The sequence below is a fragment of the Ursus arctos genome, unplaced genomic scaffold, assembly GCF_023065955.2.
Source record: "Ursus arctos isolate Adak ecotype North America unplaced genomic scaffold, UrsArc2.0 scaffold_14, whole genome shotgun sequence".
NCBI classification, from domain to species: Eukaryota; Metazoa; Chordata; class Mammalia; order Carnivora; family Ursidae; genus Ursus; species Ursus arctos.
In genome coordinates this window covers 28,600,992-28,626,953 of record NW_026622808.1, presented here as the reverse complement: position 1 = coordinate 28,626,953, position 25,962 = coordinate 28,600,992, and positions in this window count along the sequence as shown.

Genomic DNA, 25,962 nt, shown 5'->3' with positions numbered 1-25,962 from the left:
CCCTCAGGCTTAGAAATCAGGAACACGGGGGGCACCTGGGGGGCACAGCGGTTAAGCGTCTGCCTTCGGCTCAGGGCGTGATCCCGGCGTTATGGGATCGAGTCCCACATCAGGCTCCTCTGCTGTGAGCCTGCTTCTTCCTCTCCCACTCCCCCTGCTTGTGTTCCCTCTCTTGCTGGCTGTCTCTATCCTGTCGAATAAATAAATAAAATCTTAAAAAAAAAAAAAAAAGAAATCAGGAACACGGGCTGGAATCTGCCCCCACTGACTCGTCTGTGAAGGGGACCACGTGGGCCCGAGATTATGCCAATTGCCTTGGAGGGACCCGAAGACGCCCTGAGCAGAAAGTTGTCAGCTGCTGTAATCACTTCCTCTTGCCTGGATCTCCCCCGAATGACATTTTCATTCTTCTAAGGCAATTGGTCTACATCTCAGGCCTTTTGGGGGCCACAGATGGCCTTTTCCATGGGGCCAGCAATAGCTGGGTCTGCCACCCAGATCAGGCCATGGGGTTTTGGGGGTGGCTGATCTAAGCACCTTCCCCGGGGTTTATTTTGGTCGAGGGTGGCGGGCTGGGTCAGCACCTTGGGGGTGGCGTCTGCCCGGGACTGTGAAACTTGAGGCCTCTAATGGGTGTCCTTGGCCTGCAGGTGTCTTGGGTAGTGTCCGAGGCCGAAAGTCTGGTGTGTGTCCAGCCGGGGAAAGGCCAAGGTAAGCGGCTGAAGCCTGCCTCTGGACGTCTCAGTTTGTCAAGAGAATCCCGTCTCTGAAAAGCAAGCCCTGCCTCCCCCCCCCTCCCCGTGCCAGGCACCTGGCTGTCTGCATCAGTCAGGGCTCTCCAGCGAGATGGAATCAACACGATATATGTATTTCATACATATGAAGAGGTTCGTTTTAAGGAATTGGCTCATGTGATTATGGTTGCTAATAAATCTGAAAGCTATTTCCAGCAGGCTGGAAACTCAGGGAGGATTTCTATGTTGCAGTCTTGAGGAGAATGCCTTTGTCCCTAGGAAACCTCCGCTTTTGCTCTTATGTCCTTCAACTGATTAGATAAGGCCCACCCAGAGGGTCGCGGATAACTTCCTTTCCTTAAGGTCAATTGATCAGATACGTTAACTACATCTAGAAAGTGTTTTCATAGTAACATCCAGACTAGTGTTTGACCAAACAACTTGGCACCATTGCCTGACCAAGTTGACACATAAATTTGAACCATCAGTATGCTGCTCCCCATTCCCCACCCCTACACACCACTCCCAGAATGCCATGTCCACTGAGAAGCCTTCTGTGATGTGCCCCACCACCAAGGAGAGAACACGGAGGTGTGTGACTGGCTGCATCTGGGCAGAAGGGGCCAGAAGGAGAGTGGGCAGGGCAGGCACGAGGGGTGCCTGTGGAGGCCCATGGGGTATTTCAGCAGAGGCAAGAGCCCCAAGGCCAGCCAAGGAGCTCAGGTGATGGGGAGCCCTAGTAGGCACTGGAGCAGGGCAGGGGTATAGTTAGAGACACTAACTATTGCAAGACTTATCACTGGCTATTATGGGTCTGTTAGCACCCTGAGTAGGGGGGCGGGGAGCAGGGATCAGGGCCCCAGTCCAGGCAGGAAATGGCAAGGCCTGGGCCAAGGGCTGTGGGGATAGGGGTGGGGGGGCAGATTCAAGAGATTCTGGGGGTAGACTGAGTCAGCCTGGGACGTACAAATGTGAGTTGCTAAACCATCATTCTGAGCCCTGAGCTGTGGGCGTAGTGCCAGAAATACCTCCTTGGGCTGCACAAGGTCAAGGACCCGACCCTGAATGTCTGCAGCAGACGCCCCTTGGACCCTACACGGCTGTGCAGCGCCATCTTTTTCCATAAGGCTTTGTTATATTTCTACTTGGACAAGATGGTGCAAATTTTTCACCTGCTGCTGCCAAGCACATCCTTCCCTTTGCAGTTGGGACTTGATTCAAGATGTTTCCAGATTCTTCTAGGAGTTGTGATTCTTCTCCAGTTTTTTGCAGCTCTCCCCTAAGGAATGGGAAAAAGCTTGAAAGTCCCACATGGGTGAAGGAGGAGCATCGGGTCATGTCTTAGAGAGTTCAGCCCCTCTCAGGAATGTTCTGTCTTTTTGATGTTTAGTTGCTCTGTAAGACTGACGAGAATAGGAAAACCACACCTTCTTGCAAGAAGCTGTACTGATTGAACGGAAGGATCTCGCCTAGGGCTCTGTGCTCCCGAGCCTCCGAGCAGCCTCGCTGGGCACTCATCTGACAGATGAGAAGCTGGAGACTGGGAGGTCAGGGGAGAGTTCGGCCACCCCATGGTGCCCCCATGGGAGGCATCCTAGCCTGGACTGCCGGGATCCACTGTAGGACACAGGACGTCACCGAGCCTCACTTTGTCACCGAGTAAAGGGGACCGTGCTCCAACTTGGTGACAAGATGCCTTGGAGGGCCACGTCAGGTAGCACGCAGCATGCTATTATGGTTGTGATTAACTTTTAAATTTAAATTTTTTAGTTTCTTTATTATTACTTTTTTCAGTTTTTTGTTTGGTGGTAAAATATACATAGAACATAAAATTCACCACCTTAACCACCTTTAAGTGCACATTTCAGTGGTATTAAGTATGTTCACGTGGTTGTACAAACCATCACCCCCATTCATCCCCAGATCTTTTTTTTTTTTTAAGATTTTATTTATTTGAGAGAGAGAGAGAACAAGTGAGAGGCAGAGGGAGAAGCAGATTCCCCCCTGAGCAAGGAGCCCGATGCGAGGCTCGATCCCAAAACCCTGGGATCATGACCTGGGCCGAAGGCAGATGCTTAACCGACTGAGCCACCCAGGCGCCCCCCCTCCCCAGACTTTTCCATCTTCCCAAACTGAAACTCAGTCCCCATTGAACACTAACTCCCATTTTCCCTCCCCCAGGCCCTGGCACCCACTGTTCCACTTTCTGTCTCTATGAATCCGACCAGCCCAGGGACCTCGTATCAGTGGAATCACATAGTACTTGTCCTCTTGTGGCAGGTTTATTCCACTCAGCCTGATGACCTCAAGGTGCGCCCATACTGATTCGTCCAAATGAAAACTTCATTCCTTTTCAAGGCTGATATATCTAGCTTATACACGCACCACACTCTGTCTGTCCGTTCATCCATAAACGCACACTTGGGTCGCCTTTACCTTTCGTCTGTTGTGAAGAATGCTGCCACGAGCCCGGTGTACCAATGTCTCTTTAAGCCCCGTTGTCAGGTCTTTGGGGGGTTACACCCAGAGATGGAGTCGCTGGACCGTGCGGCGATTCTACGTGTGATTCTGCCAGTAACCAGGTTTCCCACGGCAGCTGCGTCATCGTACGTTTCACGTTCCACCCGCAGCGCATGAGGGCCCCGACTTCGCATCCTCACTAACGCTCGCTTTCCCTTTGGCTTCGTGATGACCATCCTAATGAGTGTGAAGTGATGTCTCACCGTGGTGTCGCGCAGCATCTCCCTGATGACTAACGGTGTGGAGCATCGGGGCGCGTGCTTATTGGCCATTTGTGTATCTGCTTTGACAAAAGTGTCTTTGCCCATTTAAAAATCGGGCTGTTTGTCTTGTTTGTTGTTGAATTGTAAGAGTTCTTATATATTCTGGATATTAATCCCTTCTCAGATATAGAATTTGCAAATATTTTCTCTCATTCTGTGGGTGGCCTTTTTACGCTCTGTTGTTTCCTTTGATGCAAAAAACGTCTTAATTTAGGGACGCCTGGGTGGCTCAGTCGGTAACGCGTCTGCCTTTGGCTCGGGTCATGATCCCAGGATCCTGGGATTAAGTCCCTTATCGGGGTCCTTGCTCTACGGGGAGCCTGTTTCTCCCTCTGCCTGCCGCTCCCCCTGCTTCGTGCTCTCTCTCTTTCTGTCAAATGAATAAATAAAATCTTTAAAAAACAAAACAAAAAAAGTCTTAGTTTTGATAAATTCCAATTATATATATATATTTTTTTCTTTTAATGTCTGTGCTTTTGGTGTTTATACCCAATGAACCATTGCCAAATCCAAAGTCATGAAGCTTTTGCCTTATGTTTTCTGATTTTTAGCTTTTAGGTTGAGGGCTCTGATTCATTTTGAGCTAATTTTTATTTTTTCATTTCTTTTTTTTTTTAAGATTTTATTTATTTATTTGACAGAGAGAGAGACAGCCAGCAAGAGAGGGAACACAAGCAGGGGGAGTGGGAGAGGAAGAAGCAGGCTCCCAGCGGAGGAGCCTGATGTGGGGCTCGATCCCAAGACTCCAGAATCAAGCCCTGAGCCGAAGGCAGATGCTTAACAACTGAGCCACCCAGGCACCCCTTATTTTTTCATTTCGAGTTAATTTTTGAACATGGTGTGAGGTAAGCATTCAACTTTTTTTTTCTTTTTCTTTTTCTTCTTTCTTTCTTTCTTTCTTTCTTTCTTTCTTTCTTTCTTTCTTTCTGTGTGGAGATCCAGTTTTCCCAGCACCATTTGTTGAGAAGACTTTTTTACCTGAGTTGTATGGTCTTGGTATCTCTATCAAAAATCATTTGAGTATACATGTGAGGGTTAATTTCTGGGCTCTCTATTCTATTCCACCGGTCTACATATCTGTTCTTATGTCAGTACCATACTGTTTTGATTACTAAAGCTTTGTAGTAAATTTTTTTTTAAGATTTTATTTATTTATTTGACACAGAGAGAGAGAAAGCATGAGCGGGGGGTGGGGGGAGGGGGGCAGCAGGCAGAGGGAGAGGGAGAAGCAGGCTCCCAGCAGAGCAGGGAGCCCCATGCAGGGCTCAATCCCAGCACCCAAGGATCATGACCTGAGCTGAAAGCAGCACATAACCAACGAAGCCTCCCAGGCACCCCGTAGTAGTTTTGAAATCAGGAAGTTTGAGTCCTCCAACTTTGTTCTTCTTTTTGAGTGTTTTGTTATGCAAGGCCCCTTGAGATATATTCCGTATAAGTTTTAGAATGGGTTTTTTCTATTTCCGCAAAAAAAAAATGTCATTGCGATTTTGATACAGGAGGCACTGAATCTGTAGATCCCTTTGGGTAATATTGTCATCTTAACAATATTAAATTTTCCAATCTATGAACTTGGGAGGACTTACCATCTATTTATGTTTTCTTTAATTTCTTTCCACAACATTTTGTAGTTTCCAGTGTAGTCTCTCCCCTCTGTGGTTCATTCCTAAATATTTGATTCATTCGAGGCTATTGTAAATAGAATTAGTCTCTTAATTTCCTTTCTGGATTGTCATCGTTAGCGTATAGAAATGCAATCGATTGTGACATGTTGATCGTGTATCCTGCTACTTTGCTGAATTTGGCTCTGGCAGGTTTTTTTGTGGTAAAATCTTTGGGGCTTTGTACATTAAGAGCATATCATCTGCAAACAGAGATCATTTTACTTCTTTTCCAACTTGGATGCCTTTTATTTCTTTTTCTAGCCTAATTGCTCTGGAGAGGACTTCTAGAACTAAGCTGAATAGAATTGTGGGAAATGGGTCATCTTGTTCTAGATTGAATGTGTCCCCCCAAAATTCGTATGTTGAAATCCCAACCCCCAATGGGATGGTGTGAGGAGTTGAGGGCTTTGGGACGTGATGAGGTCATGAGGGTGGGGCCCCAAAGGGGGCTTATAAAAGAGCCCCCAGAGGACTCTCTTGCCCTCCTTCTGCCATGTGAGTATCTAACAAGAAGGTGGCCATCCACAGCCCCAAAGAAGGTTGTCACCAGCACCTGACCCTGCTGGAACCCTGATCTCAGAATTCCAACCTCCAGAACCATGAAAAATAAATTCCTGGTTTTTATAAGCCACCTGGTCTATGCTTTGTTACAGCAGCCTGAATGGACTAAGACGCTTGTCTTGTTCCTGATCTCAGAGGAAAAGCTTTCTGTCTTTCATCTTGAGTATGATGTGACCTACGAGTTTTGCTTTATACCCTGATCGTACTGAGGAAGCCCCTTTCTCTTCCTTGTTGAATATATTTTTTTACCCGGAATGGGTGTTGGATTTTGTCAAGCGCTCTTTCTGCATCCGATGGTCACGTGGTTTTCATCCCTCCTTCTGTTCGGGTGGTGATTCACATTGATTGACGGTTGTGTGTGGATTTGTTTGGCCCGGGGTAGAATCGCACAGAAGTGGGAGCGGTTTTGCAGCATAATGACCGTGAGGTCCTTCCGCGTGACCGTGGGCGGGCAGCCAGCTCTTTTCGTGGCTGTGTAATATCTCACAGCACGCCTCAAGCACAGTATCTCCATCCTCCCGTGGAGGGGCATTTTGGGGGGTCTCCGGTCGGGGTGACTAGCAGTGGTACTGTTGGGCACATTAGTGTCACGTTTCTGGGGTGCACGTCCCAACAGTGGAGCGGCTGGTGTGGACATGGTCTCCTGTGCGTGAGGACTGTTTCGATTCCCACTCTCCGCTTGCAGCATCACTGTCATGGAGACACTCACTTAACCAGGCCCTTCGGGCTGGGGCCAGGGGCTGCTCCCAATGCCCTCGGTCCTAGAAAGAGCGCCGAGCTGCGCCGTGCTGACCCAGAGCTCCAGCTGCCTCTCACAGAACGACAGTGTCAGGGGTATCCGATGCCCCCGCCGTCTGGCCTTCCGTCATGGAGTCCCCAACAGCCAGTCCCGCACGGTGTTCCCCTTGGCTCCAAAACGAAAAGCCACCGGAGCTCCAAATGGAGCCTGGAACAAATGAACACTCTGAACTTCTCCCAAGAAAAAAGGTAGTTCGAGGGGCGCCCCTGGGTGGCTCAGGGGGTTAATTAAGCATCTGCCTTCAGCCTGGGTCATGGTCTCTGGGTCCTGGGATCGAGTCCCGCGCCAGGCTCCCTGCTCAGCGGGGAGTCTGCTTCTCCCTCTGCCTGCTGCTCCCGCTGCTTGTGCTCTCTCTCTCTGTCAAATAAATAAATAAACAAGATCTTTAAAAAATGATAAAATAAATAAATAAAATCTAAAAAAAAAAAAAGGTAGTTCCAGGAACAGGTGCCACAATGCTCATGTTTGCTCAATATTTGTTGTTTACAAATATTATGGCTGTCTCCACTCTGTGCATGGCCCCAGCCCAGTGATTCTGGATCCATGAAAGACCTCAGTCCTGAAGATCCCCCCCACCAACCGCCACCACCAGTCGAAGAGCAGAACCAAACCCAGATACCCCCAGCCTCACAGAGTCAGGGCTAGGCTAGGGGGGGGAATGGAGGCTGGGGGACCCCTAGGGTAAGGGGCTGGGCCCTGCCTGGGGGGGTGGTTAGACAAGGCTTCCTGGGGGAAAAGGCACTGGGTATTAAAGGATGAATAGGAGTTCGGCAGGGGGCGAGATAGTGGGGGTGACCCTGACAAAGGGAATCTGGAAGAGCACGAGAGCAGGAGCATTGAGCGAACATGGGAAACCATGAGCAGGTGTGCACACAGAGGCCGGGGACGTGGCTCAGGGACCCCTGGCTGCAGAGCAACTTCGGGGGGGCAGCGGCTCCTGCAGAAACATCAGCCATGCCTTCCATGTCGGCCTCCTCCGTTCCGTCCTGAGACCAGCTTCCGCTTCAACGTCCTGCAAGGGAGACACTTGCTCTGACCAGGATCCTTATGCTGCAGCGGTAAGTGGGCATCCTCTCTATGCCTCATGAGAGCAATAATGTGACACCCACTGCATACTGGCCACATGTCAGCCTCTTGTTGTCAGAGGCTAAAACAGCCACTCAGGGAGGTTCTTGGCTTTGGATTTGAACCCCAGTCTGCAGGGGAGGGGTGACCCTGACCTACCACCTGGACGAGGTGGAAACATTGCTCTCCTGGATCCTACCTCATTCCATTTCATCATCACCCCAACACAGGGAGGGGGTGGCAACAGAGAGAGTCTGATCTCCATGTACTGAGCCTCCAAGAGAGCATTCCCGCTCAAGGATCCAGAGTGCAATTCCAAGGAATTGCAGAGCCTGTAACCCCCGCCTGCACCCATCAGCTCTCAGGAGCTCAAACTGGGCACGGGGCCGAGACCCACCCTCAAGATCAGTCCCTGCGAGAGGGTGCACCCAGGGTAACTTCCCCACCCCAGTGACCATTTTCCCCTGATTATAAAAATGTTGGGCAATTTCCTGATGGAGAATCAAAGAAGCAGAAAAAAAAACAAACGAAAAAAGTCACCACCTCTCCCATAATCGCTCAGCTCGGAGATAATCTCTGTTGGTATTTTCACGCACTGCCTTCCAGGCTCTAAAAAATGGTCTCATTATTGTGTTGTCGTTGTTATCCAAGTAATGTGACTCTCCTGGAGAAAAAGCAACCAACGAGATAAGCAGAAAGAAAAAATAAACAGAAATTACCTATCATTTCCAAGACAAGAACTGTTAATACTTACAAGCATTTATTTTTCTTTGTACGCAATCCTTCACGTCTACTGCAGACGAGTTAGAAAATGTGGAGTAGTCAGAAGCAGGGCAGTTGCTTTTTCGTTCCTCCACCCAGAGACGAACCCGGCTCAACTCTAGTTCTATGGTTTTCCAGAATACGAATGCTCATGAGATGAGAGATAGCAAGCAGTTACGAGCAAAGGCTCTGGACCCAGACAGCTTGGGTTCAGATCCCAGCTCCTCCCACTGGCTGTGTGACTTTGGACAAGTAGCTTCACCTCTCTGAGCCCCCGTGTTCTTGTCTGTACACCAGGAAGGATAACAATCATGCTGACATCCTCCAAGGGCACAGTGAAAACTGAGATCATGCAGTTGCTGTACCTAAGACATTTTTAAAAACTTAATTTGTATATTTCTTTCCTCTGCTTACAAAAATAAGACATGCGTACCACACACACAATACCTGATGTGGGAAGGGCAAGGCTGGCGTACCACTCAGCAGAGCCCAGCCTGATCCCCGATGGAGCAGGACGAGCACCCCAAAGCTTGTCTTGCCTTGGGGCGAGGAGCTGGGCTAGTATACCCAAATCTGCCTTCCCAGGGTCTATGATTTCTCTCCATTTTACAGAAGAGGAAACTGAGGCCCAGAAAGGGGTAGGTGACTTGTCCAAGGCCCAGACTTGACCCATGATGTGGATGAAAGAACCAAGTTATAAGGAAAAAAGGTAATTCTTTTTTTTTAATTAATTAACTTATTTATTTGAAAGAGAGAGAATGAGAGAGAAAGCACGAGGGAGCAAGGGAGAGGGAGAAGCAGACTCTGCACTGAGCAGGGAGCCTGACGAGGGGCTCAATCCCAGGACCCCAGGATCATGACCTGAGCTGAAGGCAGGTGCTTAACCGACTGAGCCACCCAGGCGCCCCAAAAGGTAATTCCTTAAACAAAACAAATGGGTGAAGGTAGTCAAAAAGTATAAACTTCCAGGTATAAATAAATAAATCCTGGGATGGAATGTCTGGCACGGTAACTAGAGTTAGTAACACTGTATTGTATACTTAAAAGTTGCTTAGAGAGTACATCTTTTTTTTTTTTTAAGATTTTATTTATTTATTTGACAGAGATAGAGACAGCCAGCGAGAGAGGGAACACAAGCAGGGGGAGTGGGAGAGGAAGAAGCAGGCTCCCAGCAGAAGAGCCTGACGTGGGGCTCGATCCCAGAACACCGGGATCACGCCCTGAGCCGAAGGCAGACGCTTAACCTCCCAGAACACCGGGATCACGCCCTGAGCCGAAGGCAGACGCTTAACCGCTGTGCCACCCAGGCGCCCCTAGAGAGTACATCTTAAAAGTTCTCATCACAAGAAAAAATACTTTGTAACTTTGTGTGGTCACCAATGTTAACTAGACTTGTTAGGGTGATCATTTTGCAATAGACACAAATATTAAATCCTGTGTACACCTGAAACTAATGTAATGTTACATGTCAATTATATCTCGATAAAAAATGATATATGCGGGACACCTGGGTGGCTCAGTCGGTTAAACGCCTGTTTTCAGCTCAGGTCATGATCTCAGGGTCCTGGGATCGAGTCCCACATCAGGCTCCTTGCTCAGCGGGAAGCCTGCTCCTCCCCCTCTGCCGCTACCCCTGCTTGTGCTCTCTCTCTCTGGCAAATCAATGAATAAAATCTTGAAAAAAAAAAGATATATGCTCAGTGTGAAAAATTCAAATTTACAGAGTCCTCCGGAATAAAAAGAGATCCCGACTGTACCCTTTGGAGAGCAGTTTGACATGTATCCTGCCAGGAATAAATACACAGATGCGGAAATGTGTGTGTACGTATGTGCGTATATTCTTAATTTTAATAAGATGTGATTCTACTCTACATGCTATCTGCAAATTGTTGCGCTCACCAACTCCGTGTTGTGAATTATGTGCACATCTATCCTCGTGGATCTACCTCATTTTTTCCCCTTAAATGGACCACATAGCCCCCCATTCACATTTTTTGTAATATTTTTTCAAATTTGCTGTGAAATGTAAATTTATCTTTTTCATGTTTTATTATTACGGTATGGCATACACCCAGGAACATGCATAAAGTGCGCTGATCTTAGGTGTGGAGTTTGGTTAATTTTTTATATGGGCACACGTGGGTAACCACCACCCAGGTCAACCCAGAAGGTTCCCTTGTGCCCCTCCCACACATCATCCTTTCCAAATAGCTGTTTGTGTTCTACTGTCTTCACAAAGGTTGTCCCCCACTTTACAAAATAATATTTATTGTTTTCTGTTCTTTTCGATAGGGGATCTTAATCCCTCAGCATTACAAGTTTTTTTGTTTTTGCTTTTGTTTTTGTCTTAAGTAAGCTTTATACCCAACATGGGGCTTGAACTCACGATCCTGAAATCAAGAGTCTCACGCTCTACCAGCTAAGCCAGCCAGGCGCCCCTGCAAATCTTTTTTCCCCCCTCTCATTAAACTTTTTATTTTGATATAATTCTAGATTCATGTGCAGTTGTAAAAAGTAAGACAGAATTGACAGCATGTGTTCATACAAAAACTTATTCGTGAATAGTCACAGCAGTGTTATTTAGAACAGTCAAAAGCAGAAACCATCCAAATGTCCACCAACCGATGAATGGACACATAAAATGTGAACTAGCTATGTAGCGGACTATTACTCAGCCACGAAAAAGGAATGAGCTATTGAAACATGCTAAATGTGGAGGAAACTTAAAAACACGGTGCTGAGTGAGGGAAGCCATACATAAAAGACCACGTATTATATGAGTCCATGTATATGAAAGGTCCAAAATAGACAAATCTATAGAGACAGAAAGCAGATTAGTGGCTAGCACAAAGTGGGGGGAGGGGAGAATGAGAAGTGACAGCTAATGGGCACGGAGTTTCTGAGGTGATGAAAATATTCTGGAATTAGACAGTGGTGATGGTTGTATAACTTTGTGAATACACTAAAAGCCACTGAACTGAACCCTTTAAAAGAGTGAATTTTATGGTATGTGAGTCATATCTCAATAAAGCTGTTAAAAAAAAAAAAGAAAGAATACACAGAAGTCTGGGTTACCTTTCACGTCACTCCCCCCTGTGCTAACATCCTGTGTGATTCGTATGTTATCATAACCAGGAAGTTGATATTCATGCAATCAAGAAACCTTATTCAGATTTCTCTAGTTTTACATGCACTCATGTGCGCCTCATAGAATTTTAAAGAAATAATTAATAATAATAATAATAATAATAATAATAATAATAACCGCAGTGTTTGGAGTTCCAACCACACAACAGGCCTACTGGATCTAATAGCAAAACAGCTCTGCAAGGTGGGGACCATCTCCCAGAGGAGACTCAGAGTAAGAAAGGGCTTTGCCTAAGGTTGAAATTTTGTATACGGCACGAGGTAGGGATCGAGGTCTCATTGGTCCCACATGGATATCTGGGTCCCCCAGAACAATTTTTTGAAAAGGCCATCTGTGTCTAAGCTCACACAGGTAACCAGGGAAGGAACAGGGATTCCAAGCCAGATCCGTCGGCTCAATGCTCAAAGCTGGAACAGTCTCCACATTCCCTGGGGGCCTGTCCTAACGGCCAGCCAGCTGAGCAAGCTTTGCCCTGTCAGCAAAATGCAATGACTTTCTAGAGCACTGCCAAAGGACGCAGGGTGGGGAGGAACAGGCCAGCTCTAACTCGCTTCCTTCCTGCAGGGACGATGAAACATCTCGCTCTGCCTCCTGCCTGCTCTGACCCCACCTATTTTTATATTTTCCCTTTTCCTGCCTTCTTCCAAGGGGAAAGGTGGATGTCTTGGCTGCGTGTCCATTCCCCATGCAGGAGATCCAGCACGTCTTCACCAAGGGGACATTCAAGTTCATGCCCATGTCCAGCACTTTCCTTTGTCCATTGGGATTCGTGGATGTGAGGCTCCCAGGCCACCCTCAAACTTGCCCAGTAACCCCCCCCAAGTCTCCCCAAATCAAGGAGAGTCTTCGTCAAACACCCAGACATCCAGGAGTCTCCCTAGACTTCTCTCCTCCCTCCCCCTCCAGAACATTCCCCACCCTGGCCAACTTCTCCGGATTGCTCCCCGATCCCCCCTCAGGCAGGCTGTCTCTCCCCTAGAGGCTGCTCCAGCTCATCTTTGGTCTGGAGATGGTCAGGGAGCCAGGAGGTCCGGGGGCCACAGTTGGTGCCTAATCAGTGCTGAACAGACCCATAGTTACACTCTGTGCCTCCTGCCACCCCCCAGTTCCTTCTCCCTACAGCAGCCACAGGGAGCTTTACAGAACTTGAAAAATAAAAAGTTGCCTGTGGCTCCCATCATCCTAGAATGGAGCCCCCTTACTCCCTGCAGCCCTGCCAGGCCTAACCCCTCCCATCTCCCTGGCCTTCTCTCCCTCCCTCTCCCCCTTGCTCACCCTGCTCCGGCCTCAGCACCCTCCTTGATGCTCCTCAAACACACCCAGCTCCTTTCCTCAAACATGCCCAACTCCTTTCTACCTCAGGACCTTTGCACATGCTGTGACCCTTCCCCCTGATCTCGGTGTGCCTGACTCTCCTCTTTCAGATCTCAGCTCAAAGTTCACTTCCTCGGAACACCCCCCACCCCCAATCTCCAGGCCATGTCCCATTTCCTGTTTGATTCCCTTCTCAGTACATATTGCCATGTGACCTCTCCTTGTTTACATATTTGCCTTTTATGTTTATTATATCCCCCACACCCAGCCCAGAACCTGTGATGTAATGACGCCTTGACATATATTTGTAGAATGGATGAGTGAATGGAGGGACAGGTACAGTTAAGGGACCAGAAGTGGCAAGAATCCCCTTCTGAGGCCCAGCTACGGGCTGGACTGTTTATACCTTCCGCAATTTGGAGATGGATACCTCTGGAAGCAGCCAGTAGGGGTGGAGGGTGAGGGTGCAGCCCCGCCCCCACCTCCACACCACTGGATTTAGCCTTGTGCTTGCCTGGCGTGCTGCCCTGGGGCAATGCCAGCGCCCCGAGCCTCAGTTTCCTTCTTGGAAAAACGGGCATAGTAATCATTGTGATCTCTCCCGCCCTCCTCCCTTCACCTGGTTTGGGCCAGGGCTGGGTCCAGGCACATCAGCTGCTGTCGTTACTGGGATGGTGGGGGAGCCTGGAGGCCTGGGAGCCACGGTTGGTGCTTAATCAATGCTGAAGGGAGTCAGAGTTACACTCCAGGCCTCCTTTTGGGTCTTAGTTTGCGGAGTTCCTAGTGCTTCTCTCTGCCTCTCCTCCCCCTGCCCCAGGGGGGATGCTTCATCTCTCTAGCCCTCCCTGAACCCCCGGATTTGGGAGAAGATGGGGCATTGGGGCCTTGGGGGTCCCCACCCCCACCCCATTCCAGGGAGGGAATATCCACAGTACTCTGTGCTTCACGGCAGCCCAGGTGGGGAAACTGAGGCTCAGAGATGCTTCCCTACCTGTCCAGCTCTGAGAAGGAAGACCTTCTCTCTGGGTCTCTCCAGTACAGGCTGAGGATGGGCTGGGGGGGGTGGCTGAGGCTCAGGGAGGTTGGCTTGCCCACCTGGAGGCACAGAGAGGGTAGGAAAAAAAGCCAGGCTCGTCCTGATACAAGGGGGTCCAGGCTGGCTGCACACATTGCAGGATGACAGCAAAAGCGACCAAACACTCCTGCTTCCGAATGCTGATGAGTGCCAGGCACAGGTGGTCCAGCTCGAGAAACGTGAGATGATTCTGAGCACCTCCCATCAGACACCCAGGAAATCCCTCCTTCCCTCTCTGTCCCTCCCTCCCTCCTTCCTTTGAGCGGCAACACATATTCATGGATTTTTAACACGTCTGATGTGCTTCAATGCTGCGGGTCCTTCTCCTTCTTGCTTACTCATCCTGTATTTAGCTTGTAGGCACCCCTCAGTGTTTGCTCCTTTGACAGGACCTCGATGATCTGTAGAAGCTTCCTTGCTTTCTGGTCTCACAATATACTCCTGGCTCTTCTGGGTCATTTCCTGCCCAGATATGGAACTAGCGCTTCCTCCAGGAAGGAGCCCTGGCTTCTTTTGTGGGAAGTGAGACCAGAGTGGGCATAAAGGGGCTCATTGCTACAGGTGTGGGCACTCTTTCTAGGCCTTTTCATGGACGGAGCCAAAGCATGCTTTTTCTTTTTAGAAGATAATACATTCTGGGGCGCCTGGGTGGCACAGCGGTTAAGCATCTGCCCTCGGCTCAGGGCGTGATCCCGGCGCTGTGGGATCGAGCCCCACATCAGGCTCCTCCGCTATGAGCCTGCGTCTTCCTCTCCCACTCCCCCTGCTTGTGTTCCCTCTCTCGCTGGCTGTCTCTATCTCTGTCGAATAAATAAATAAAATCTTAAAAAAAAAAAAAGAAGATAATACATTCTGTGTTCCTGCTGATTTTCCCATTCAGTTACTTAGGATGGCAGAATTTTATTTAACTTTCTTGCTTTTTTATGTGTACATCTTTCCTCTAACATCGAAAGCCTTGATTGCTAACATTCATACAATTACTTATTTGCTTTATCAAAAAAAATAACAGTTTCAGAGTAACAACACCAATGCTATTACTAACACTACGATTGTCAAAAACAGTTTAAGATTTCTTTGTGATTCTGTTTGTCCTTGGGGTAAAGCCCACCAGGGAATGTACTGTGCACCACACACCGTGTTCAGACGACTGCGTTTTAAAGTCATCTGAAGTAATTCCTGCTTGTGGCATTAAGCCACCAACTCAAAACTATAGCTTCTTTTGTCTCATTTTGATTTCAAGGTTTTATTTTGTTGTTTGTTTTTTTCTTGTCTGTTTCTCTCTCTCATTTAATATATATTTTTAAAGATTTTATTTATTTATCTGACACAGAAAGAGAGAGAGAGAGAGAGCATGAGCAGGGAGAGCAGCAGGCAGAGGGAGAAGCAGGCTCCCTGCTGAGCAGGGAGCCCGAAGCGGGACTTGATCCTAGGACCCTGAGATCATGACCTGAGCCGAAAGCAGACGCTTAACTGGCACCCTTAATTTTGTTTTATAACCATACAAAACACTGACATGATCCCCAAATTGCATTTAGAAAATAAGGTAAACTCAGAGAAACAGCTTTTAGACTGTCCTTTTCATCCTTTTTCTTTTTTTTTTTAAGATTTTATTTATTTATTTGACACAGAGAGAGAGCCAGCGAGAGAGGGAACACAAGCAGGGGGAGTGGGAGAGGAAGAAGCAGGCTACTACCGAGGAGCCCGATGTGGGGCTCGATCCCAGGACCCCAGGATCACGCCCTGAGCCAAAGGCAGACGCCCAACTACTGAGCCACTCAGGCGCCCTTCATCCTGTTTCTTACTATTAAATTTTAAGGATTATTTTTCCATTTAAAATAGAAGCAATAAAGGATAGCATATTCTGTGTACTTTCCCCCACTTTGCTCTTTGCACTTTATAACATACTGAAGGATTACTTTTGTTGCTTCTTACAGTTGCGTGCTCCACTGGGTGGACATATGGGTGGTTCCCCCCACCACCCCCTCTAGATTGTTTACAGTCTCTGTTATCACCAAGCATTTCATGCACATCTCTTTGGGAAGCATCCCTAGAAGCAGAGTTGCTGGTGCAAAGGGTAGATGAAAGTGTAGATTTGTTAATACCTTCACGTTCCCCTCCATCACCACGCCATTATACTATTTTACATTCCTACCAGCAATGAATGAAAGTACCTTTTCTCTGCTGCCTCACCAAGGATGTAGGGTCACACTTCTATCTCCGTGTATTTTTTTCCTGAACAAAATGGAAATTTAATTTCTTTCTTGTAAGAGTTCAGAGGTAGATGGTCCAGGGCAAACCTGGTGACTGTTCCGCAAAGTCCTCTGAGATTCAGGATCCTTCCATCTTGACCTCCATGCGCAATGTCTCTTGGCTCAAAGTGGCTGCTTCAGCTCCAGCCATCATTTGTATTCCAGGTAGCGGGAAGGAGGAATGGATAGAGAAGGTGCAAAAAGGTGCCCTCCATGTAATTTTAATTTGCATTTCTCATTAGAGCATATTTTCAAGGCCATTGCATTTAGTTGCTGTGATTTCTTGCCCCCCCCCTTTTTTTGGACATAGGATAGTTGATTTTCTTATTTGTTTTGGGGAACTATATATTAGGTATATTAACTCTTTGTTACATAAGTTGCAAGTATTTTTCCTACTTCATCGTCTAATGTTACATCGATAATGACATATGTTGACACACAAAACGTTTGTTCTGTTTTACATATTCACGGACACATACGTCCTTTCCCTTATTACTTCTAGGCTCCGAATAACCATTAGGAAAGCTCTCTTCATTCCCAAATAGTGAAGGAGTGTGCACACATTGTCTTCTAGTGTTTGTAGGGCGTGTGTTAACAAGTACATCTCTGATCTGTTAGGAATTATCCTACTATACCTGGTGAGGTATGGACCCGATTTTATACATTTTTGTCTTACTCTCCAGTTGTCCCAACAACCTTCTTCCTCTCATAGATTTGAAACTGGGGCCAGGGTGGGGGTGGGGAGATTCTTTGATCAGGGTGGCAGCATTTGAACTAAGTGACCTGAAGGAACAGCCAGTCAAGAGTAAGAGCTGAGGGAAGGAGCTGCAGGCAGAGGGACCAGCGTGTGCAAAGGTCCTGAGGTGGGAATGTTGTTGCCCTGTGAGAGGACCAACCGGGATGCTTGGAGCGAGCCAGGGAGAGTGGAGGGAAGAGTGGGTGGAGAGGAGAGTTGTCTGACTTTATTCTGAAGCCTCCCGGGCGCAGAGAAGGGTCCAGCTCTGGTACACAAAAGGTCCCGTCTGGCTCGGGTATGGCGTGGTGTGCCATTTGTCAGTTGTGGAGACGGGCTTAGGGCGGCCAGAGGGAACGGAGCGCAGACAGGGCGTGAGGATCGCGACCTCATTGGCCTGAAGAGGATCTTAGGCCAGGGGCTTCTTCCCCTCTCCTAGTGGGTGGGCCACGTGGGCCGGCAGCCTCGTCTACACCCGCTCCCTGGAGTTGCCAGAGGGGACACCGCAATCCGTGCGCTATCATCCCCGACCGGCTCGCTATCACCCCGGACCCATCTGGCCGCAAGTTTGTCCTCAACCCAGTAAACTTCCTCCGCCCCGCCCAGGCCCCGCCCACCAGGTGCTCCTCCACTTAACCCCGCCCCCAAGGGGTAGCCCCTCCCCTAGTCCCGCGGCTCTGCCTACCCGAAGCCTGTAGCCCTGCACCGCCAGGCACAACCTCGCCGCCCGCCCCCAGCAAACTCAGACTCCAAGCCGCGCGCCGCCTCAGCACAGGCCTCAGCATAGAACCCGCCAAGCGCCTTTGGGTTCAAGTCCCCCCTTCGCTGCCTGCGGCTGTGTGGCCTCCCGCACCCCGCTGATCTCTGCGCCTCCCCTCCCCTCTATCCAGGGAACACGGGACTACCCCTGCCCCCCAATCTGCCCCTGCACGTTCTTGCTTGTGGCCGCAGGTGTGTCACTTCACCTCTCCGAACCTCAGCCTACCCTTCTGTAGTGGGTCGCACTCCCTCTTCAAAACCCTGCCCGTTTCCCAGCCACTTAGCTGCTTCTTGCCTCAGTTTACTCACTTCCAGTGGGCTGTTGGGAGGGCGAATTTGGGGCCTGCAGACTGGTCGCTCGGCATAGAGCAGGCACTCACTAAATGTTGGAGGTTGTTCGCTCAGTTGGTGCAGGAGGGGAGATGAGGAAACAGGCTGTGGTTGGAGGCGGCTGGCTGAGGGAGAAGCTGAAGATTGAGGTCCCAGAACAGCACGGAACCTCAGTTTCTTTATCTGCAAAATGGGCCTGTGAGGTGGTGGTGAGGTCAAAGGGGATTCACCCACGGGGGCTCGGTGACAGCACGGAATAGGTGCTTTAGAAATGAGGGATTTCCCTCTGGCTGTGTCCGTAACAGCCATCCCCAGTTGGTCCACCCTTATTCTAGAAACATTGCTTGCGGGCCACTGCCTCAAGCAGACCTAAGGCGCTCCAAGGGCCTGGAGGCAGGCATGCGCTTGGCACTTTTAAGGACAAGATTTGGAGCCTGGCTGGAGTGGGGAGGCGCTGAGAGGGGCAGGCTCTGGGCATCTGAGGCCAGAGGAAACCTCTCCAGCCGGGCTTGAGCTGAGTGGGAGGGGAGAGCGTGACTGACCTGCAGTTCAAGGGGCCTGTGGCAGAGGGAGGGGCTGAGAAGCCAACTCCAGGTACTGAGTCCTGGCCCGGAGTCGGCCTGGATCTCCTCACATCTGCCCCTGCAAAGACACCTCACCCCCAACACACATTCCAGGCCCCACACAACCTGGGTCTTTGGGAGGGGTTGGGGGTTGGGGAGAGTATGGAGTCAGGCCTGGTTCCCACCTAGTGCTGCCCCGTTCCTCCGCCCCCATGTGCTCCCGGCCTGTGGCCGCGGCCATCACAGTCCTTGGGCTCAGTTTCTGCATCTGTGACATGGGGATGATCGTGTGAGCTTGGGAGGTTGAAACGTCCAGGAGATGGGGGGAGGATCTGGCCGGGGGTGGGTGTGTGTGTGTAGGGGCTGGGGAGCGGGTCCTCTTTAAAGGCCTGTAGAGAAAACGAGCAAATCCAGTGCATGTGGCATTCAGTTTGGCCACTGTTGTCTTAGTTGGGACCCCCAGAAGTGATGTCAGGAAGCCCTGGTGCAGGGTGGGGACATAAGACAGGGAGGGAGCCCTACAGGTGACACTGGGCAACAGGGGCTCAGTCCCACTGAGGACCTCGGGGACATGCTAGAATGGTCCCACCCCAGGGACGACTAGGCACTTTCGGCCAGCCCCACGGGAGGGCAAAGTGGGCTGAGGCCAGAGCAATGGCAGCAGGAACCGGGCAGGTCCTGGGGGGACAGAGGAAACCCCGCCAGCGGTTGCTCCTCACACCTCACCTCAGTGAATCCTTACCCACCCCTCGAGCCTGGCATCAATGCCTTCTCACATAGCTAAAGTAACTGAGGCCCAGCGAGGGTGTGCACCTGCCCCCGTCACACAGCCAGGACAGGGCAGACCCCAGGTGCCCCCAGGGTCTGTGTGGGACAGGCAAAGCCTGTGAGCCTAGTGAGCCCACCCGTGTCCTGGCCCAGACAGTGGGTACCTGCAGAAAACCCGGGGCGACCGCTGTGACGTCAGCAGGGAAGAGGCCCCGGGATTCCCCCGTCGTGGGTTCCATGGAGCCGACTTTCCAGAAGGGAAGACCACCACCTCCTTGGTCGTCAGCCAGACCCATCAAGAGTCTCTCTCTGTCAGTACAACTTATCCCTTCAGTCCCGAAGACATCCTGAGTCCACCTACTTTTACCTGTGCTATCTCAGTCTCGTCCCAGAAGCCCCCAGTCCTGTCTCCAACCCTCTCGTGACTCCCTAATTCTGCTGAAGGGGCTTCTCCAAATCCTCCTGTGATCCTCCAGCCCGGTGGGAATAGAACTCAAACTCCCCTTCGAGACCTTGCCCCATCTGGCCCCTCCCAGTGCCCCCACCAAGTGAGCTCAGGCTACTCTTCGCCTCCCTCTGTTTGCACTGCTACATACATCATTCCCATCATTCCCACCGCGGGGCCTTTGCATGTGCAATACCCTCCACAGGAACACCTTCTCCTGTATCTGCCCCTTTCACTGAGTTCCTCCCTCCTTTAGCTCTAGCCATGCCCCGGAAGCCTTTTCCAACTCCCCCAGCCCAGGTCTGGCTCCCTGATATAATCTCTCATAGAACAAATTCTTTTCTTTCCAAATAGCTCTGTTCATACTGAGACATTCATTTCTCTGACTGTATCTTCTGCACTGGGTCATTGCTCCATGAGGACAGGGTTGGCACACAGTAGGACTCAGTGAATGCTGAATAAACCTCTCCCATCCTCTCACTCTCCCCACCCAGGCCAGGACCTCCCTTCTCCATTCTCTCCAACAAACAGTTATTGACTATGTGTCCCATGTGAGCCACAGGACTGCAGGCTGGGAAAGGACGCAGCATCTCAGACCTGGAGTCCCTAAATGTCCCTGTCGCGGTGCCACACATCCCCAAAGTATCCCTGGTCTCAGACCATCCTCCTCACTTACTCCCGAGCCTAAAACCAGGGGGCGCCCCTGATGCCTCTCACTCCCAAACCCACATTCACTCAGGTCCCTGGTCCTCAACTTTTCGGCTCATCCCATTTGCTGTTCCCATGGCTTCTACCCAGATCCCACCTGGACTCCTCCCTAGACCCTGGGTCTGGCTCACCCCAGAGGGTCACGCCTGGCCCACCTCCCCTGCTCACACACCTTCATGGCTCCCCAGGACCGTCAGGTGCCAGAAGGAGGGCCTGGTTGCAGCCCTGCCGGCCTGGAGGCCCTGCCCTGGTGTGCAGGGCCCACTGGAGGCCAGGAGGCCGGGGAGGAAACCAGAGAAGAGCCTGCAGATCCCTGGACTTACTCCTTGTCCACTTCACCCAAAGGTGAAGCAGCCCCTTGGCCCCCCTAGCAAAACGTCTCCTACTTGTAGCCTCGCAGAGCTGAGTAGTGCCGCTTCCGCTAATGGCCTGAGACCCCTCCCTACTGCTCCTGCACCCTGCCCCTCACCTGCTGCATCCCCCCCACTTCCGGCCCAGCGCCCTGGCCTGCCCGGGACACGCAGCCCCATCCCCGAGCCCTGGCCAGCCCACAGAGGCAAGGACTGAGGGCATCTTCCACTCCCGTTTCACAGGAGGGAACCACTCTTCTAGAAACCCATGACTGAAACAATAATTGATGTGTCAAGTAGCCTCAAAGCAGGGAACCTCCTGTCTGTTTCAGGAGCAGGCACCAAGTGGCCTCAAAGGCTTAGCACTTTTGCAAGAGGGGAAGGAGAAAGGGCACTCCAGCAGAAGGGAAGGGGCGGGAGGGGATGTTGAGGTCTGCGCTTGACCTGGTGTCACTGCACTGTAGGAACAGTGGGAGAGAAGGCTGAGCTGGATCACAGGGGGCTTGGACACCCGTAAGAACCATAACAGTTTCCAGCATTTATTGAGCGCCTACTGCATGCAAGCTATCCAGCGCTAAGTCCTGTTTATCTGTGATGATTCCTCGCAAGGCCATTGGAAGAGCGTGCTCATTCGCATTTTTCACACAAGCCACCCGAGGCCGAAAACACATAGTCCCCCAGCTTGCGAGGGTAGGATGGGGACAGGACTACAGCCCTCAGCCTGTCTGCTCCCTGTTTGGGGGCGATTAGTTCAGGGTGTCCATCAGGGAAGCGTGTCTGGCTGTTCCTGGCTGGTAGGTAGACACACAGCTGGGAGACCCCTCTGCTATCTCCCTCCAAGTCCCCCCAAGGGTCTTAGGTTGGGTTTTTGTTTTTGTTTTTAAACTCTGTCCAGAGAGTGTTAATGCTGACCAGGAACCAAGGAAAGGCCACCAAGGGGGCCCCAGGGCTCGTGTTTTATGTTTGGAGACAATTACAGGTGCCAACTCAAGCCGCAGGAAAGGGCCACCCTTCTCCCTCCGGCCCAAAGCCCTGGCCAAGCCCTCCTGCCCAGCCACTCAAGGCCCAGTGGTCCCTCCCTAGGGCCAGAGCCCCCAGTTTGCCACCTTCCGGGATGCCTTCTTTCCCTTACCTTGGGGAGTCCCTCTTTGGAAGCGTTTCTGTCCACCTCCCACACTCTGTGTGATTAAAGGCGCACACCATTCATTCGCCCTCCGGCTGTTCATAAAGCTAGCCGTCGAGGGAAACGCACACAAGCAGAGAGGCCAGGACCCGTGTGCTCGGCCTCCACCCCGAGAGCCCCACACTTCACCTTGCCAGGATGCCTTTGCTGGGGTGGATTTTGCTTTTTCTTGCCTGGCCCTGATCCCGCTCTCTGCGGTCCATTGTGCCTGGCCCTTCTGCTGGACAAGACAGCAATCATTGGATTGCGACTGTTGTTTCATAAACATTCATGTCATCAACAACTCTTTACTGAGGACCTACTGTGTGCCCAGCAAGGCTAGGGAATGAGTGAATAAATACATGAATGAAACAATGCCAGGGAGTGATGGGAGTTATGGAGGCAGTAAAAGGACACATGGAAAGTGCTAGAAAATATATGGGGGGGGGCGCTGGGTGTGGTAATAAGGGGAAGCTTCTGGAGGAGGTGGCATCTGAGCAGAGTTTTGGGGACTTTCTGGAAGCCAGAGATGCCAGGTTAGGGTCTCTGATTTTTTTCTTTTTTGAGGTGAAATTCACATAAAAGAAAACGGACCACTTGTGAGTGCGCAATTCTGGGGCATCGAGTGCATGCGCAGTGTCATGCAATCACCACCTCTATCTCGTTCCAGAACATTTTTATTCCCCCAAAAGGGCAGTCCCTCCCCATTCCCTCCTTGGGGGTCTGTGATTTTAATCCACATCACATCTTGCAAAGCAAACATCTCTAATATTTCTTAGCAAGTGTCAGATGTTCAAGGAAATGGACACAGGCACCCACTACTGCTGGGAACAGATAGAGACGTGGGGTGCGTGGGATGGAAGGCAGTGTGGCCCTGAGTATCCACCAAAAGCCTTGAAAATATGATTTCACTTTTCTAAAAAGATTTTATTTATTTATTTGAGAGAGAGAGAGCGCACACACCCCAGTGAGTTGGGGGGGAGGGAAGAGGGGGAGGGAGAGAGTCTGAAGCAGACTCTCCACGGAGAGCAGAGCCCTACTCAGGGCTCGATCTCATGACCCCGAGATCATGACCTGAGCCAAAACCAAGAGTCGGACGCTTAACCAACTATGCCACCCAGACACCCCTGATTCCACTTTTAATCCCCATAAGGCATCCCTGCAGGAAGCAACCTAGATACCCAACCATAGGGGAGCCATTTAATAAATCATAGGAGAGCCCCAGATGGACCCCAATGAAGGCTGTCAATGCAAGAGGGTAGATTTGTGTCCATCAGTGTGGAACATGGTCCTTGACTGGCCAATCATGTGTACACGGGACGCCCGGGTGGCTCAGTCGGTTAAGCATCTGCCTTTGGCTCGGGTCATGATCCCAGGGTCCTGGGATCAAGTCCCGCATCAGGATTCTGGCTCAGCGGGGAGCTCACTTCTCCCTCTGCCTGCCGCTCCCCCTGCTTGTGCTCTTTCTCTCTCTCTGTCTGACAAATAAATATTAAAAATCTGAAACAAACAAACAAACAAACCATGTGTACAGTAGATTCTGCTGCGGCTGGGGAAAAAAAAAGAAAAAAAACTAGAATGAAATTAGCCATCATGTTCTTTTTTTTTTTTTTTTTTAGATTTTTATTTATTTATGTGACAGAGAGACAGCCAGCGAGAGAGGGAACACCGCAGGGGAATGGAAGAGGAAGAAGCAGGCTCCCAGCGGAGGAGCCTGATGTGGGACTCGATCCCGGAACGCCGGGATCACGCCCTGAGCCGAAGGCAGACGCTTAACCGCTGTGCCACCCAGGCGCCCCAAGCCATCATGTTCTTAACGATGATTTGTGGGTGTTGATTTTATTGTAAAAATCTCACGCACTCAACAGATATTTATGGAGTACCCGGTGTGGGCCAGCCCGCGCTGAGGCCAGGGACCGCATCTCAGTTGAGTTCCTTTTGCCAGTGGTTTGCACACTTGCCAGTGAGCACCAGGCACGTCATTAAGTGCATCATAAAGATTCATTCAGGAGAGGAAATGCTATGACAAGGGAGCTATTTCGGTTATTTACATTACGTTTGTGTCTCTGAAACTGTTGTTACGCTGAGCGCATATTACTTTGGCAAACAGAAAAGAAAACACGTGAAGATGCTTCTATTAGAAGACATACATGTGTCTGTCCCCTGCCCTCCCTGCCCCTGCCATGGCCCTCTCTGCCTTCCCAGTCCCCCTCCTTTCCTCCAGCCTGGCTCCTCCCGGCTTCTCACCAAGAGTGGGGCCTGGGGCAGGTCTGGGCTCCTGGAAAATGTGCAATTAAGATGAGACGGAGCGATTTTCAGAGGGAGGAACTGAGGCTCAGAGAGATAAGGTAACCTACCCAACGTCACACAGCATATAAGGGTCAGGGGAAGCTCTCTGTACTGTTCCTTAGAGCGGACGCAGGTCAAGCCCAAATTCCTTCCTTTCCTGTGGCCTTTTTATTGGGCTCCTATGACAGTGGCTTTTCTACTGATGGGGGAGATTATGCCCCATGAAGAGGCCTGGTTGATTCTTCAACAAGCTGTGGACAGAGATCACCGGTCTTCTCCTCAGTACCCACCCCCCACTGCGGTTGCTGGGCCCTCAAGGAGCTTCAGCCCCAGGCCCTCAAAGAGCCCCCAGTCTGGGGAGGCCAAGTCAGACACATTCACTCTCAGCTGCATTGGATCAGGCATGAGGCAGGTGCTCTGTCTGAAGAGTCCGGAGGGCTGCCTGGAGGAGGAGACACAGAGCTGGGGCTTGGAGAATGAGTGCTAGACTGAGAATAGTCGCACCGATGCATGGATGGGGAAGCTGGGGTTGAATCCTGGATGATGCCTGCATTTGTGGGAGGGTGGGCAGATGGGGGGATGGGTGGAAGGGTGAATGGGTGGGAGGGTGGTGGTGAATGGGTGCATAGATGGGTGGGTGGTTGGGCAGGTGGACAAAGAGGTATGGGAGTGGAGAGGAGGCGCTTGGCCTTGGGCCTCTACACTCTGTAAGCACCCGACTACCACCTACCTCCCAGAGACCCCAATGTAGAATGTCACAGCGGTGGCGGGCCACAGTGCCACCTGCCCTGCAGCCCCTTCTCCCACCTGGCCCCCCCAGGGGGCTCTTGAAGGGTCAGCCCCTTCACTCCCGTGACTCCTGGACACCTGCTCTTGAACCAGCCTGATGTTGCCCAACACCACGGAGACCCAGGCCGGGCGCTATGACTGCCGGTTGGTGGAGGGCGCTAGAGGGTGTCACCGGCAGGTCCCTGTGGCCAGCTGCACCCTGTCTTGGATGCGGGTCCCACTGCAGTTTCCCAGCTGGGCTCAGAGGCGCCCCCAGGAGACGGGCCATTCGGCTGGGGCCATCCCTTGGAGTGGCCATTCTCCCAGGTCTGCAGGTGTGTGTTTGCCTTCCTGCCCCTCCCCCACTTCACCTGGAGCCTCGCATGGGGTCAGGTGCTCCCAGGGGCCCCAGGCCCTTGTAGAAGGCCCCCGATTGCAGTCCGGACATAGTGTCTCTCCTGTGTATGCAGTTGTTGCCTGGTGTGTGATCTTTCCTCTTCCCCTCAGTGGTCTCCCTCCCCCAGCCTGGGGGCAGCAGGCTCCTCTGTGACCTCCTTCGGGGCCGCTCAGGGAAGCAGGTGTTTCCGTCCAGTCGGAGGCCTGGGATCTCAGCGATAAGTCCAGGGCCAGCATCAGGGCTAATGTGTGGGAGAGAAAAGAAGGCTGGACAAGGCGGAAAGATGGTTATTGAAATGGACTTCCTCCCTGAGGCCCTGGGAGGGATATAAACTCAGAGCCTGTGGACATCCCCAAAGAAATAGTGATCGTACTAAGAACAATGTCATTTGTTTGTCAAGCGCAGCCCCAGGATACCTTCTGCATCGTGACAGTGGAGGAGGAAAGTATTAAAATCCGTCCATCTGTCAAAGCCTCCCGTGGCTCTCCAGTGCTTGGAGCATAAAGCCCATACTCTTTGCTGGGGCCCACGAGGTCCCA